The 13,541-nt window shown below is 38.6% G+C and overlaps 1 protein-coding gene across 1 annotated transcript in view; it reads right to left on the reverse strand.

The window, feature by feature from the left end:
- The window catches only part of LOC149089676 (arylsulfatase B-like), a 29,131-nt gene extending 20,543 nt beyond the window's left edge, over positions 1-8,588 (reverse strand). The window contains exon 1 of the mRNA XM_089236954.1: positions 8,427-8,588. The gene's annotated coding sequence lies outside the window, so the exon portion shown is untranslated. The remainder of the gene's footprint in view (positions 1-8,426) is intronic.
- Positions 8,589-13,541: the final 4,953 nt, after the last annotated feature.

A 13,541-nucleotide genomic window follows, 5' to 3' on the forward strand; every position in this document is an offset into this window, starting at 1 on the left:
TTGATGAAAGAAATTATTTCAGAAGTAAGGAAAGAGAGAGAGAGAGAGAAATAATAATTAATAAGGGAAAATATTCAAGAATTAATAAAGGAAAATTCCAGAATTAAGGAAGGAAATTTTTCAGTATTAACGAAAGAAGTTATTCCAGCGTTAATGAAATTGCTCCAGTATTAATGAAATACCGTAAATAGTTTAATCTTTTTTTCAATCTTTACATAAGTTCGCTATCGTTTTTTTAATCTTTAAAACGCAAATGTTTAGAGACTGAACTGTACATTTTATAGGGAAATTGCCAGGCAGGAACAGTGTTTTCACCGAGTCACGTGATTTCCTTGCATTTAATGTTGACCCCGTCGATGTGGCTCGGTGATGTGACCCAGCGTTAAATTCTAAATTTGTTTCGGAAATTCAAAAGCATCCAGAGTAAATAATCATCAGTTGAAAAGGTATTCAAAAAAAGACATCACCGAAAAAGCATTCAATGAAATTGCGACCGAATTTCACCTCACAGGTAAATACACAATTTTTTTATTTAAATTATAATGAAATCAGGGACGTCGGAAGCGTTTCGAAACTTTGGGTGCTCGTTTTTAGTTTTATATCGGGAATTTTAATTTCTGAATCAATTCCCGGGGTGCTCGGATCCGTGCAACAAATTGCTGTGGGTGCTCAAGCACCCCGGCACTGACGCCACTGAATTAAATGGTAAACCAGGCACTTTAACTTTTTCCGGGGTGGGGGGCAAAGAACATATACTTACTGAATGTATATAAATATATATTCGCGTATAAGTATATATATATACCATTTCTAGTGTATTTTTGAAAGCCGAGAGGGGTCTATATCCCCCTCCCCCGACCCCCAAATGACCGTCCTGTGGTAAACATAGTGTTTTGTGAGCAAACGACAAAGGGAAGGATGTCTCAAAAGATGGGGCGTCACGAAAATTAGATCTGTTAAAAAATTTCAGGAGTAACCAAGTGAATTTGCCAAGTAGGGCCTCACAAAAAAACACATGGCTCGGGGGGGGGGGGCGGGCCTGATACTCTTAAGACAGCCCTGGGAAAGCACCTCTAGGAATTTTCAAAATACGGTCTACTTTCACAGCATGTACCTAAACAAGTACATGTTCTATAGCAGTGGTTCTCAACCTTTTGGGAACCGCGGCCCGGTGAATCAAATTTCTATGAGTCTACGGCCCGGTCTGGAATAGCTTACTCTTTCATAAGTTAATAATTAACAAACAACCAATTATCTTTTGATTGCGAGCTAACCCTCTTTAATTGAATAATAAATTTAAACCATTTTAATTAGTTGATTAATTAATTAAAACACGTTTAATGAATTGAATCCATTATTATCTTATGGAGTGATGCAACCTTCTTTTTTCGGTAAAGTATTAATAACATGCAGACAAACATAAACGAAACGTTTTATCAGCAACTGCAGTAAACATCCTCATTGCTTAGGCACCGGAACCTGGGTACTGAGGCTGTTTGAGCGCCCCAATATATTTTACGACGTGGCTGAGCCACCAATAGTCAATATACAATGCAACGATCCTCTCCCTCTCCTGCATAAGGGCTTGAAACCGTATATATGGGACAAATGGCAACTTTCAGCCCCCCCCCCCCTCAATGTTTTCTTCATTTCGGTGCCTCTACCTCATTAAAAGATTCGATTGGTCATACATAAATCAATCTAAAAATATCTTAATATTCAATTTTATAGAATAATTTCGCATAGTGTGTAAAAATACGAAGTATTCATTCATAGTGGGCAATTGAATTTTTTTGTGCTGACATCGACGCAGCACTTATTTATTAGCACTATTTTAATAACTTAATTAGTGTAAAATATATTTTACGATCGAACTTTGTATTTAATCTCAGCTAGAAAGAAGGTAATGATATAAAATAAAAATGTATATATTGTAACTCACCATAAAAAAGTCCACTGAAGAGCAGAAAATTGTTCAGTTTTGGGCGAGACACTCTTTTCGGTATATTCACGATAGATGCTTATGTTGAATTGCGTAACTTGATAAATTACAAAACTTTGATCGCGATTTTTCTACTCTAAAACTTAAACTTTTCTCTATTTTTTAACAAAAATTTAGATTTGTGAACCAATCCACACTGGAAAAGAAATCAAAACGATAACTCTCGCAACGTAATTCACTGCGTTTTTGAAAGAAAACAGTATTTGAGTTATCACCAGTAGTTATGTGCACCTTGATGACCAATTCAAAATATACTATTTTCTGTGTGCAGCAGGTGTTTCACTGATTAGTCGCTGACATTTGCCACGCATATGTAAAATACTTCGTTCGTTTCTGAGAACACATACTAAATCATTACAATGACTGCTAGAGGTTTTTACCACTGGCCATAAATAACGGGTCCTTTATCTTTATCTGAAACCGACTATAGCTCAGGCCTACCCCAATGAAGTGATTTTCTGCCTTTTACCCAATTGGGTGAGCTATAGCGGAAAAATGAGCTTCAACATAAGAGCCTTTCCGAGAGCCAGACGTCCCTCCCAATCTCCCACAACGCTCCCGCCTCTCACATTGACAACACTACAACCGCCATAGCGCAACCCGACCACCATATCGAGAAAAAAAAAATATATATATATATATATACACACACACACACACACATATATATATATACACACATAAATATTAACTTATCCATGCTTTAGATCAATGTGTCGCGACAACAGTCCTCGGTGGAACATTGTCTTCACAGTAGCATGGCAAATATTCAAAATCAAAAATGTACAACAGAGAATTTGGAAAGCTTTAATTCTCACGCTGGTGGGCCCTAGTGCCAGGCACCAGCGGGTATCCTCAAGAAAAATATAGAAATTCTCACGCTGGTGGGCCTTCCTAGCGGCAGGCACCAGCGGGTTTCCTCTAGAAGGATATAGAAATTCTCACGCTGGTGGGCTACCTAGTGCCAGGCAACTGCGGGCATCCTCCAGGAGCAACAAAATAAATAACGGGTCCAATGGTCGAAGGTGGTTTTCTATAATATTGCCCGGAAATTCCTAATCGCTCAAAATTATTCCCTTTTGAAGTTATGCGACTTGGTCAATGGCGAGTAGCACAGATGTTTTTCCAGTCTCCAAGGAACGTGGGATACCGAGTGGATGGCATTATTGCCTTCAGGACATTTTCTGTGGTGCCGACAATGGCAAACCGTGAACACGCAAACAACAGGGTCATCTGGTTGTCAACAGAGAGTCCCGAAGCAGTAGTATATTTTGAGGGGAAAGCACGGAGAATATGGAAAAACGCTCCCAACCCCTGCTTTATTGTTCCGGTCTCGTGAAGACAGATACTCAAAAATACAAAAAGAAAAAAAATACTAGTTTCGAGGGGATGGAGGACCAGAGACACGTTTCCCTGTCTTTGGGTCTAGCAACAAAACGAAGTATTTTCAGTGCGATAAGGGGAAGAGGGATCCTATAATTGCGGCTGGAAGCCTTTGTTCTGGAACTCTAGAGAAGGGTTTTCATCTTTCCCCTTGTATGATTTTTAGACTGAAAAATTAAAATAATATGTAGTGAATATAAAATAATAGAGTGAAATATACCAATTAGTTATTCATGGAAATGCTTTGAAAAATGAAAGGGTAATGAATATATTCTCACGGCCCGGTACGATTGATGTCGCGGCCCGGCGGTTGAGAAACACTGTTCTATAGGGATGTTCCCTGATCCCCCCCCCCCCTCCGCTTGAAATGTCTGTAATTTAGGTCACGCTCACGCACATCCGTGTGTGGGGAAAATCATTACCGAAACAACAATTCATGTTGTTTGTCTGTAGTTTTGTCTACAGCTTATTTTTTGCCTCTCGGAACCGTAGCTTTCGCCATTTCATTCTCATGAAACTGCTCGAAATCCTACGTGACAATACTTTAACTAATAAACAGTATAAACTGATATAATAATAAATTCAACACATATACGTACTGAGAGACATATTTATTGAATAAAAACAGACATTTTATTGCGAATTTTTTTTTCCTATTGAAATCACTGGAAAGAAATGCAATTATACTAAAAAATTATATAATTTTGCCATTTTATTGTCATTTCAAAATGGTAGCAGTTTGAATAAAGAAATTGTGTATTTACCTGTGAGCTGAAATTCTGTAGCAATTTCACTTAATACAATAGAAACCATTTTACTTATTTCTTTGTAACGATTTTTGGTTATTTTTGATAAATTTCGATTTTTCTTATCCTGGTTAACAAGATAGTACCGGGAGATAAGAAGGAGAACTATAGCCTGAGCTGTTTTTACTCAGTTTTTCTGACTTTGAATATTTTTTAGTAGCGGCGTGTGGGGGGAGAACGGGCAACTCGACTCGTTCAAGTCAACTCAACTCTCAAGTTGAAGCAACTCGAGTAAGATTTTAGTTTCCCCGTGTGAGGAGGTCCTTGGGGCTAAGACGCCTTCATATACGAGCGGAACCATCAGGCATTCTGGTCCTCGCCGAAGGGTTGCTGCACGTAATCGTCGCTTCGGAAATGACCGCCAAACAGAGGGGAAAAAAAATCGCGTCGGTAAATCTGGCATAGCAACCTAACAGAATTCCCCGCGCGCTAAAAATGCTTGGCAAATGCGTATGGAAAATTCAATTTGTGGGAGAAACGAGGAATTTCAAGGAACGGATTTACTATGGAAATAAACCACGTTTCACGAAATTATGATTAATCACGAAATTATTGGTAAACAACAGGTTGAATTCGTAACAGTTCTTGTGATGACGATCAAGTAATTAATCTTAAACACAAAAGTATATAGCAAAAAAAAAATTCTTCACTTTTTTTCAGGTTTTTAGTGAAAATAAAATATTCCTATATATCCCTTACCCCGATCCTTAATTTCAGGATAAAAGTGGCATACAAAAATATATATAGTCAATTTAGATTACATTAAGAAAATTTCTTCTGGATATTAAATGATTGTGTGAAGTTAAGGATTTGATAAACGACTGCCTCTAGATATTGGAAATTTAGTAAAAAAATTCTTAAATATTTTAGGAGCATTTATTTTATCAGAATTTTCTTCAGTAAATTACAAATTCTGAATAGCACACACAGGTTCAATAATGTAAATTGACGAGCTCAATGAGTGAATAAATTTATTTATTAAAAAAATATTCAAACATAATGTATATAACTGATGAAAGCAAGATTTTACAAATATCATTCACAATTTCACATATTTTTCTACACTATGTAATCAATTATTACGCTGCTTTAGAGTACCAGTAAACTTTGGGAATTACAAAAAAAATATGCTTAAATAATAGAAATATAGTTCTTTTCTTGAAACTGCGTGACCCAACAGCAATTAATCTGGAAAAAAAAAAAAATATATATATATATATATATATATATATATTCAAAAGCAATACTTTAAGAGAGCCAAGATAAAAACTCTACTGAAAATTGAAAATTACAATTATGGCAAAAAATAGTCTACGCGTACATGGTAAATACCCATATTTCGTTATCTGTGAGAATTTAAGAAAAATTATAAAAATGTCTAAAATTTAAAAAAAATAGAAATTTTAAATTCCGAATTTGAAAAAATTACTTTCCATCATACTTTCTTGAAACCCCAAAAAAATTGGAATGTATTATTCTTGAGAAAGAAGAAAAAACCAGTTTTTGCATGGGCAAAATTTAATCCATGAGGTATTTGTTATGCATGTAGTGCGAGTGAAAAAATTTAAAAACCTTTTTCCAAGCAAGATAATGATTTAAGCTGAACATGCAATTAATTTTAAAATAGCAAGATTAAATTAATTCTTTGTAATTAATTTGCAAAGTAGTCACTGCATGTGCCTTGCAGGAAAGAGAGAATGCTCACCAGTCCAGTAACACAAACTAATGATACCAATCACAATTTTGTAGTCTGTTAAAAGAATTATGGGGGACAGAAAATGAAATCAATTGAAATACGACGTCTATCACATTAATTTTTAATCCCATTAAATTTGATTTTCAGTGAAGATACAATTTTAGCTAATTACTCCCAATCTGCAAGCGATAAGTCGCCAAACCAGAAGAGCTCACTACAGCAAGCAAGGATGATTGAAGAACCGATTTCCAACTGATTTGAAATCACCTTGTTCTCTTAGTTGAAAATGCCAAAATTAAAACATTTCTATTTTCCACAGAAATATCACATGAAATTTTGCCTCAAAACATAACAAAATAAGTTAAAATTCACTATAACAGTAATTCGTCGTAGTAGCGATAAATCGCCAAACTAAGAGCCAAGAAAGGGAGCGTTCCACGATAAATTCGTAAATAATTTGAATTTAAATTAGTTCTCTTGGTCAAAATTATGTACCTATGCATCTTTTCTCTTAAATCAAACGGAACAAAAAACCGGGAAAATGATTGAAAATCACATAACTTTTATATCTAAACACAACACGTGAGCAATGGCGCCAAATATCGTCTGCTACCTCCAAACGATTTATTTTTTTCATATAGCTCTCATTTAAAATCATTATCACAAATACGATTTTGAAAAAATAAAATTCACACAGAATAATTAAATTTAACTCACTTCACACAGGCGAGCTCCGTTTCCTGGTATGAAATCGTCTCTCCTGGAGTTCACGATCCACTTCTCGCGTCGTTCGTTTTCCGCCGGAAATCTAAACATTCTAAAACCTTTTTTGTCGGAATTGGAACACTTTGGAGCCGAACAACAAGGCATTTCTGAAGTTATTTCACGAAAAAAATCGATAAAAACGCAATAAATTTAACTAATATATAGGAGCGTTGAAAGGACCCTACAATGCGATGATAGTAAGCAGTGCTACAAAAAGGACCAGAATGCCGCATGCGCCAGCCTGTGTATTAAGGAGTTCTACTTGGGGCATGGGTGGATATGTTCTCCTGGCCACTGGATGTCATTTATTATAAACTTTCTCCGGGTTGTCGTCAAGAAATCTCGTGAAATTCCTCAATGTCTTGGATGATCGTTGGTCCCTCGCCATCCTGCGGTAGTATTTTTCGATTAATTCTACCCTCACTTTCACCACGTATAACTGGCTTGTGTGCGGGCAGACAATTGCGTAATGAACTGTGCTGCCTACCGCCTCGCATAGGCATTTGTCGTGGATTATTCTTTTAAACCGCTCCAGGTAGAAAAACTGAAATTTTCCTCTGGCCGATTTCACTGGTTTCAGATTAACCCTGAGCAGCATTAGGTAAATGGCCCTATCCTTGGTCTTCGGATCATCCCAGAACCTTTACCACCTTGCTCTCGTATTTCCACAAATAGTTGCGGAAACTCAGAGATAGGCTACGAAGTAACTCTTGGGGGGATAAAAAAAAACAGGTAAAATTATCTATCATTTCTACGATGAAATAAAAATTGGCACAAGATAACAAACTGTCAGTTCAGGAGAAAGCGTATTTATTATGGTTATTGGAAGCGTTCTAGAAGCAAATATTCGACAAGAAACATTGAACTTGGCTGGGCCAGAGTGTAGCCAGCTTATGCCACTGGTGCGTCGTTGGAAGGTGAGGTAAACATTGGAATGAAATATTTGTGACTGAATATTTGCGAATGAAATGTTGGACAAAACTGAACGTGAGTTTGGCCCCAGATTTACAGCGTGAAGCAGGACCCTTCTCAGCTCTCACACATTTCAGCGCTTTCATACAGTTCATCAAAAAACAAGAGCAGTGACATCCAGGGGTATGCTGCATCTTTCCAGGGAGACTTGGATTCAGTGTTCTGAAAAATATCAATAATCTCAATCTTGAATCCCGGGCAGATGGCAACACTGTAACAAGCATTACACAGAAACAAGCCTTACGTTAGGTTAGCCAAAAGAACCACTGCTGGAACTCGGTCACTTTACGGAGCAATGCGAATTACCAATGCCCATAGTCCAGACGTCTGGTTACAGTGTCAAAAAACAGTCAAATCTTGACGTCACGTATCATTTCTAGTTTCAGTCTCGGAAACCAAAGACGTCAACAGGTGGCAAATGAATAAGTTGACGTAAGGCAAGGCAGAGCCTACAGTGGGACAAAGGTAGGGGGGGGGGAACTTTCCCGGGAGGTAAACTTTAGGGGACGGCAAATTTTAGGGAGTAACAAGGAACATTTCACAATAGAAAAGACTGCCAAATAACGTTTTCACCTCCCCTTTCTAAAAAAATTCCTAGTCACGGCACTGGTGTAAATTTGCCAAACATCTAATTGGTCAGAAATTGCGCCCCAAGCAGGAATGTGAGAAGGCTTATGTCCCTTGACATATTTGAAACTACTAAATACCATTGAGATTTCCAATAGATAGAGCACCAACCAACAGAAACTATAGTTTTTGTATAAAGTATAAAAATTTGAAGAAATTGGAATTTTTTATTTACCTTGAAGGGCAGTAGACGGAATGTGACTTCGTATATCTCGTGTCTCGATACGTGTTGAAAAAGACAGTCCCGTACTTCTCTCCGTTTGAAAGGTATTTATTATAAAGCGTTCATCTGTGTGCTCTCAGATAAAACCTGTAAATAAGTAGAATTATATATTCGCGCACCAAAAGACGGTTTTCGAATATTTATATTTCTTTCATGACACGCAATTTCATGCAGACAACAGCCAATTAGAACGAAAGATGCAAATTAAAATCAGTTACGTTACTGATTTCTATAATTATCCTCAGATTTATTCTCAGTCTCCCGTTGTCTATCCCGCAGTCCATATTACTATTTTTATTATGACTAGCATTATTTACGTCATCGCGAAGAATATCGTGGGGATAATCAGTGAACGTGGCGGTTTCTTAAGTTACATCACGGGTACACAACCTTTCCAGTCCGCGGGCCAGATATGGAATATTTCTCCTACTCGCGGACCAGAAACCTGTATATACTGGGTGTCGTGTAAGTCCTAATCCGGCCTTTTATCTCAGCAACCGTTCGTTGGGGAAGTATGATTCCACACAGGGCTCCATTCATCATATATAGAAATTCTCATTAAATACCTCATCACTCTCATCTGATACATCACAACCAGCTGCATTAACTATTTCATTATCATCATCAGAGTCGCTCTCATCGAAAATTCCAAGGTTTGTGCACGTTCGGTGAATTCGGCAGGATTCAAAAATGACGTCATCAATTTTTAATGAGTTATAACTCCGTAATTATTGGTCAAATCAAAAACTTTTCCGTATTAGTTTTTCATAAGGAATCACGTGAGTGTAATTATTGGGCGGTCGATGGTATCAACCCAAAAACTATAAATATTTTCGTAATGATCATGCGTGCATTTCTGTGGATTTTCGACATCATTTTGATATTTCAATCGAGTAACTGTATTCACCTACACGAATATCTTGCAGGGGGGGCTATAATGGAGACCTCGGCACAATCGACGGCTTCAACGTGTGACCTCAATTACTGGAAGATTCACTAACGCTAAAATCGGAAATTTCGCTTACTTCAGATGGACCTCTGGGGATCGAGCTCATTCAAAGTAAGGGGGCCATTCTCTACTTACGTAAGCAGATTTTCAGTCATTTTTTTTACCACCCCCCCCCCTCCTCCTGTCAGCACAATTTCGTCAGCACCTTACAATATTTCATATCTTCGGAAAGGGATGGTTGATGGCGTACGCAACCTTCAAACCCCAATCTTCCTCCCTTGTCATCAAAAGTCAGCAAATCCGAACCCCCCCCCCTCGATGCTGACGTAATACTTGAATGACCCCTACGACTAAAAACAGTTCATGCACCTCGTTTGTATTCCCTTGTGGAACCTCTACTGTATTAGTACAAGTTGGAATGTGCGTGCATATGTTGTGAATCTAACTTGAAGTTTGTTTCTGCGTAATGTCTGTTATAGTGCTGCCATCTGATATGTATATTTTGTACTATGAATGAAGTGTAATGATTGAATATTTGTACTGATGCAGGCCTGTAGGATATTTTAAAACGGTGGAGGCGGAAAAGTCATGTTTGATCCCCCCCCCCCTCACAAAATTCCTAGTTACGGCCCTGATGTGATAAGTATATACAAGGTATTTTTTATTACAGAAAAAAAATTAGTTTAAATTACTTTTGTTAGAGGTCACTGCACGGAAGAAAATCACTGGAAATATGTAAATCATAGTCCTATTAAATGCAGATTGTACGGTTAACAGATCATTTCTGAATTTTCCAATTACTGATGCTTAGGGGCCATTCAAGTATTATGTAAGCAAAGTTTTAGCCATTTTTGACACCCCCCCCTTGTCAGCAAAAGTCCGCAAATCTCTGACCCCCCCCCCCTCTGTCAGCAAAATTTCGTCATCAGCTCTGCCCCTCTGAATCCTAACGCATATTGGTGCGTTATTAGGATTCAATTTCTGTTAATTTCAATGTTATTTGAAGGTTTTTTTTTTTGAAGCCGAGCACAACTCAGATCTATCGCCATGGGCAATTTACTACCTAGTGAGTTGTGCCGGAAGTGTAAGTATGTGTACCTAACAGTCTGAGTGCGTATGTGTTGTGTATGATTTTTTTAGTGTTGTGTATGGTTTTTTAGTGCTGCCATCTATATCTCAGAAGTGAAGTGAGTGAAGTGTAATGACTGTACATTTGTACTGTTTGTAGGACTGTTGCTCTCTGTGGCGAGACTTTTTAACGGGGAGATCGGCTCGCATTCACGCCTTGAAGTTGGGAACCACAGAAAACCAACTTCAGCCGATCACCACTGTGGTGACGGTGGGGCTCGAACCCGGGTCCCCGCGATGCGAGTCCGTCATTATGACCACTCGACCACCACAGCGGCTTATTTGAAGGCTATGATCTCACAAAATTTATCTTTAATAAATTCATTGCGACCCACCCTCTAAGCCATATAATGATAAATCGCATAAAGGTTCTTTGGCCCGTGGACCAAATATGGCCCTGGGGTTATCTGATACGGCCTGCCCTCCTCAAACCTAATTTTGTAAAAATTAACTACGCGGCACATTTATAGATCGCTATAAATGTGCAGCAGCTTAGAATATTTCATATCTTCAGAAAGGGATGGTTGATGACGTACGCAATCTTCAAACCCCAATCTTCCTCCCTTGTCATCAAAAGTCAGCGAATCCGAACCCCCCCCCCCCCCAATGCTGACGTAATACTTGAATGACCCCTACGACTAAAAACAGCTCATGCACCTCGTTTGTATTCCCTTGTGAACTGAGAATTCTCCCTCTTCCCTCTGGGAATTTAAGTGGCCCTTGGCACATTTCCAGATCACTTACATGACCCGAGACACAGTTCCAGAACACTTAAGCGATCCGTGACACATTTAGAGATTCCTTGAGTGACACGTGAAGTAGTTTTAGAGCACTTAAGTGGCACCCAGTGCAGTTCTACATTACTCAAGTTACCCGTGGCACATTCTCAAATTATTTAAGTGATCCGCGGCATATGTTTACGGATCACTGTGATGCGTGGCACAGTTCCAGATCGCTTAAGCGGCCCGGACCCATTTCCATATCACTTGGAATGTTACTTCAAGTGCTCACAAACTATCGAAAGGTTTTTCTCGTTTTTGGCGCACCGAGTAAGATACCAGTAAAAAAATTTCATATTTTCATAAAGGCTGGTTGATGACGTAAGCATTACCCATACCCCCCCCCCTTCCCCCCTGTCATTAAAAGTCAGCAAATCGGAAACCCCCCCCCCCCCCATCGGTGCTGACGTATGTCGCTCTTGATATCTAACAAATATATAAAACAAGTTAGGGGCCGTTCAAGTATTACGTCATCATCGATGGGGGGGGGGGGGGGGGGATTCCGATTTGCTGACTTTTGATGGCAAGGGGGGAGGCGGGGTTTGGATAGTGCTGACGTCATCAACCACCCTTTATGAAAATATGAGTTAGGATTCAGAGGGGCAGAGCTGATGACGAAACTTTGCTGATAAGGGCGGGGGGGGGGGGGGGGGTCAGCGTTTTGCTGACTTTTGCTGACAAGGGGGGGGAGGGGGTCAAAAATGGCTAAAAATTTGCTTACGTAATACTTGAACGGCCCCTTATGACTTTTTTTTGGGGTGAAATAAAAATTGATTCAACATATTTTGAATTGGCATTTTTTATTTTTATTGTAAGCTCACAAAGCTCTGACGAAATTTTTTCGGCCTGAAATATACTGAGAAATTGAATTTTCTGGATTTTAATACCGAAACTGATATTTCGAAAAGAAAGTGGTTTGTGTCTCCTCTGGGAATCGAACCCGGGTCCCCTTGCATACCGGGCAGCGGGGTGTGCAATTCCTTTGGCGAAAATTGCTGCACTTAGGGGGCTGCTACGGTTCCACTCAGCGCTTCACGTTAATAATGCGTGTTATAATGAATTATGTATAGCGTATTATAGTTATTATTTCTTCCTTCCAAAAATGATTTTTTTCAGTGCCTATTTTAAGCATTTTTAGTGGCTTTCTGCCTGCCTGCCTACTTCGACCATTTTTAGTGCCTAAACTTTCGGGCTCTACTTATTACAGTAAAACATGCCTATAACGGTACTGTAGGGACCTAGAAAAATATTTTTATAGACAGGTTATCATTGTGGATTGTAGACAGTTTGAGAATTTGCCATATTCCCTATTAAATAGGAAATCCGCCGGGACAAAAAAAATATCGTTATAGGCAGGTTTATCGCTATACATCCCCTAAATGGATTAATTCCCCTGCAAGGGCGAGATATCTCGTCGTATAGCGGATGAAAGAAACACAGATGATTTATTTACACGCACGTAGATGTGTTTTATTATTTTCTTTGTAACCTCAGTATTATACCCCTCCTGTTTCTCACTCCCTCCCTCCGTAACGATACTAAATATTTAATCCGAAGTGTAAATACTGTGTGATGATTGAGAGAATACAATTTGTCGAGTTTTATTTGCAGTTCACGCCCCCCCCCCCCCACTGCTTAATATGATCACATTGGGACTGGAAGTTCCTGATAGCAATAATCGATTGATAACTATATCTGAAAACAATCCCGGTTATCAATATGTGACCATATGTCCCAAACGGGACAACTCCATTTTTTCCCCAACATACATTTTTCAAAAAATGCAGAATCGGGCTTTTTCTTAATTATTCCAAAAAAAAAAATATATCATTTCCGTGTATTACGAGTGACGATACTTTTCCGAATGTACGGGTACATTCCATACATTCCCTTGTGAAACCCTTGTTTAAAAAAAGTAAATTTTTTTCCCAGGTATTCCAATTCCGCTTCAGAAATATGGGCACCAACTGATAATCTTGGCAACCTTTATGAAAATCATGTTCAAGCGCAGTAAGTAAATGTTTAGAGCGTATCATTTATAGGCCTAGGATTTTTATGCACTGAAAATGAAACGTCGTTGCTGATTAATAAAAAAAACCTGAAATTTAGGTTCTCCAATCGATCAGCAAAGACACTGACTGATATGTCTGTGTGTTTTTCTAGCATAAAACATACTAGCCCTTCAACGACACTGGTTTGTGGCTGTAAATA

Source organism: Pholcus phalangioides, unplaced genomic scaffold (genome assembly GCF_987345545.1).
Source record: "Pholcus phalangioides strain wild (caught in Gottingen) unplaced genomic scaffold, Ppha-v1.0 ptg000001l_1, whole genome shotgun sequence".
Lineage (NCBI taxonomy): Eukaryota > Metazoa > Arthropoda > Arachnida > Araneae > Pholcidae > Pholcus > Pholcus phalangioides.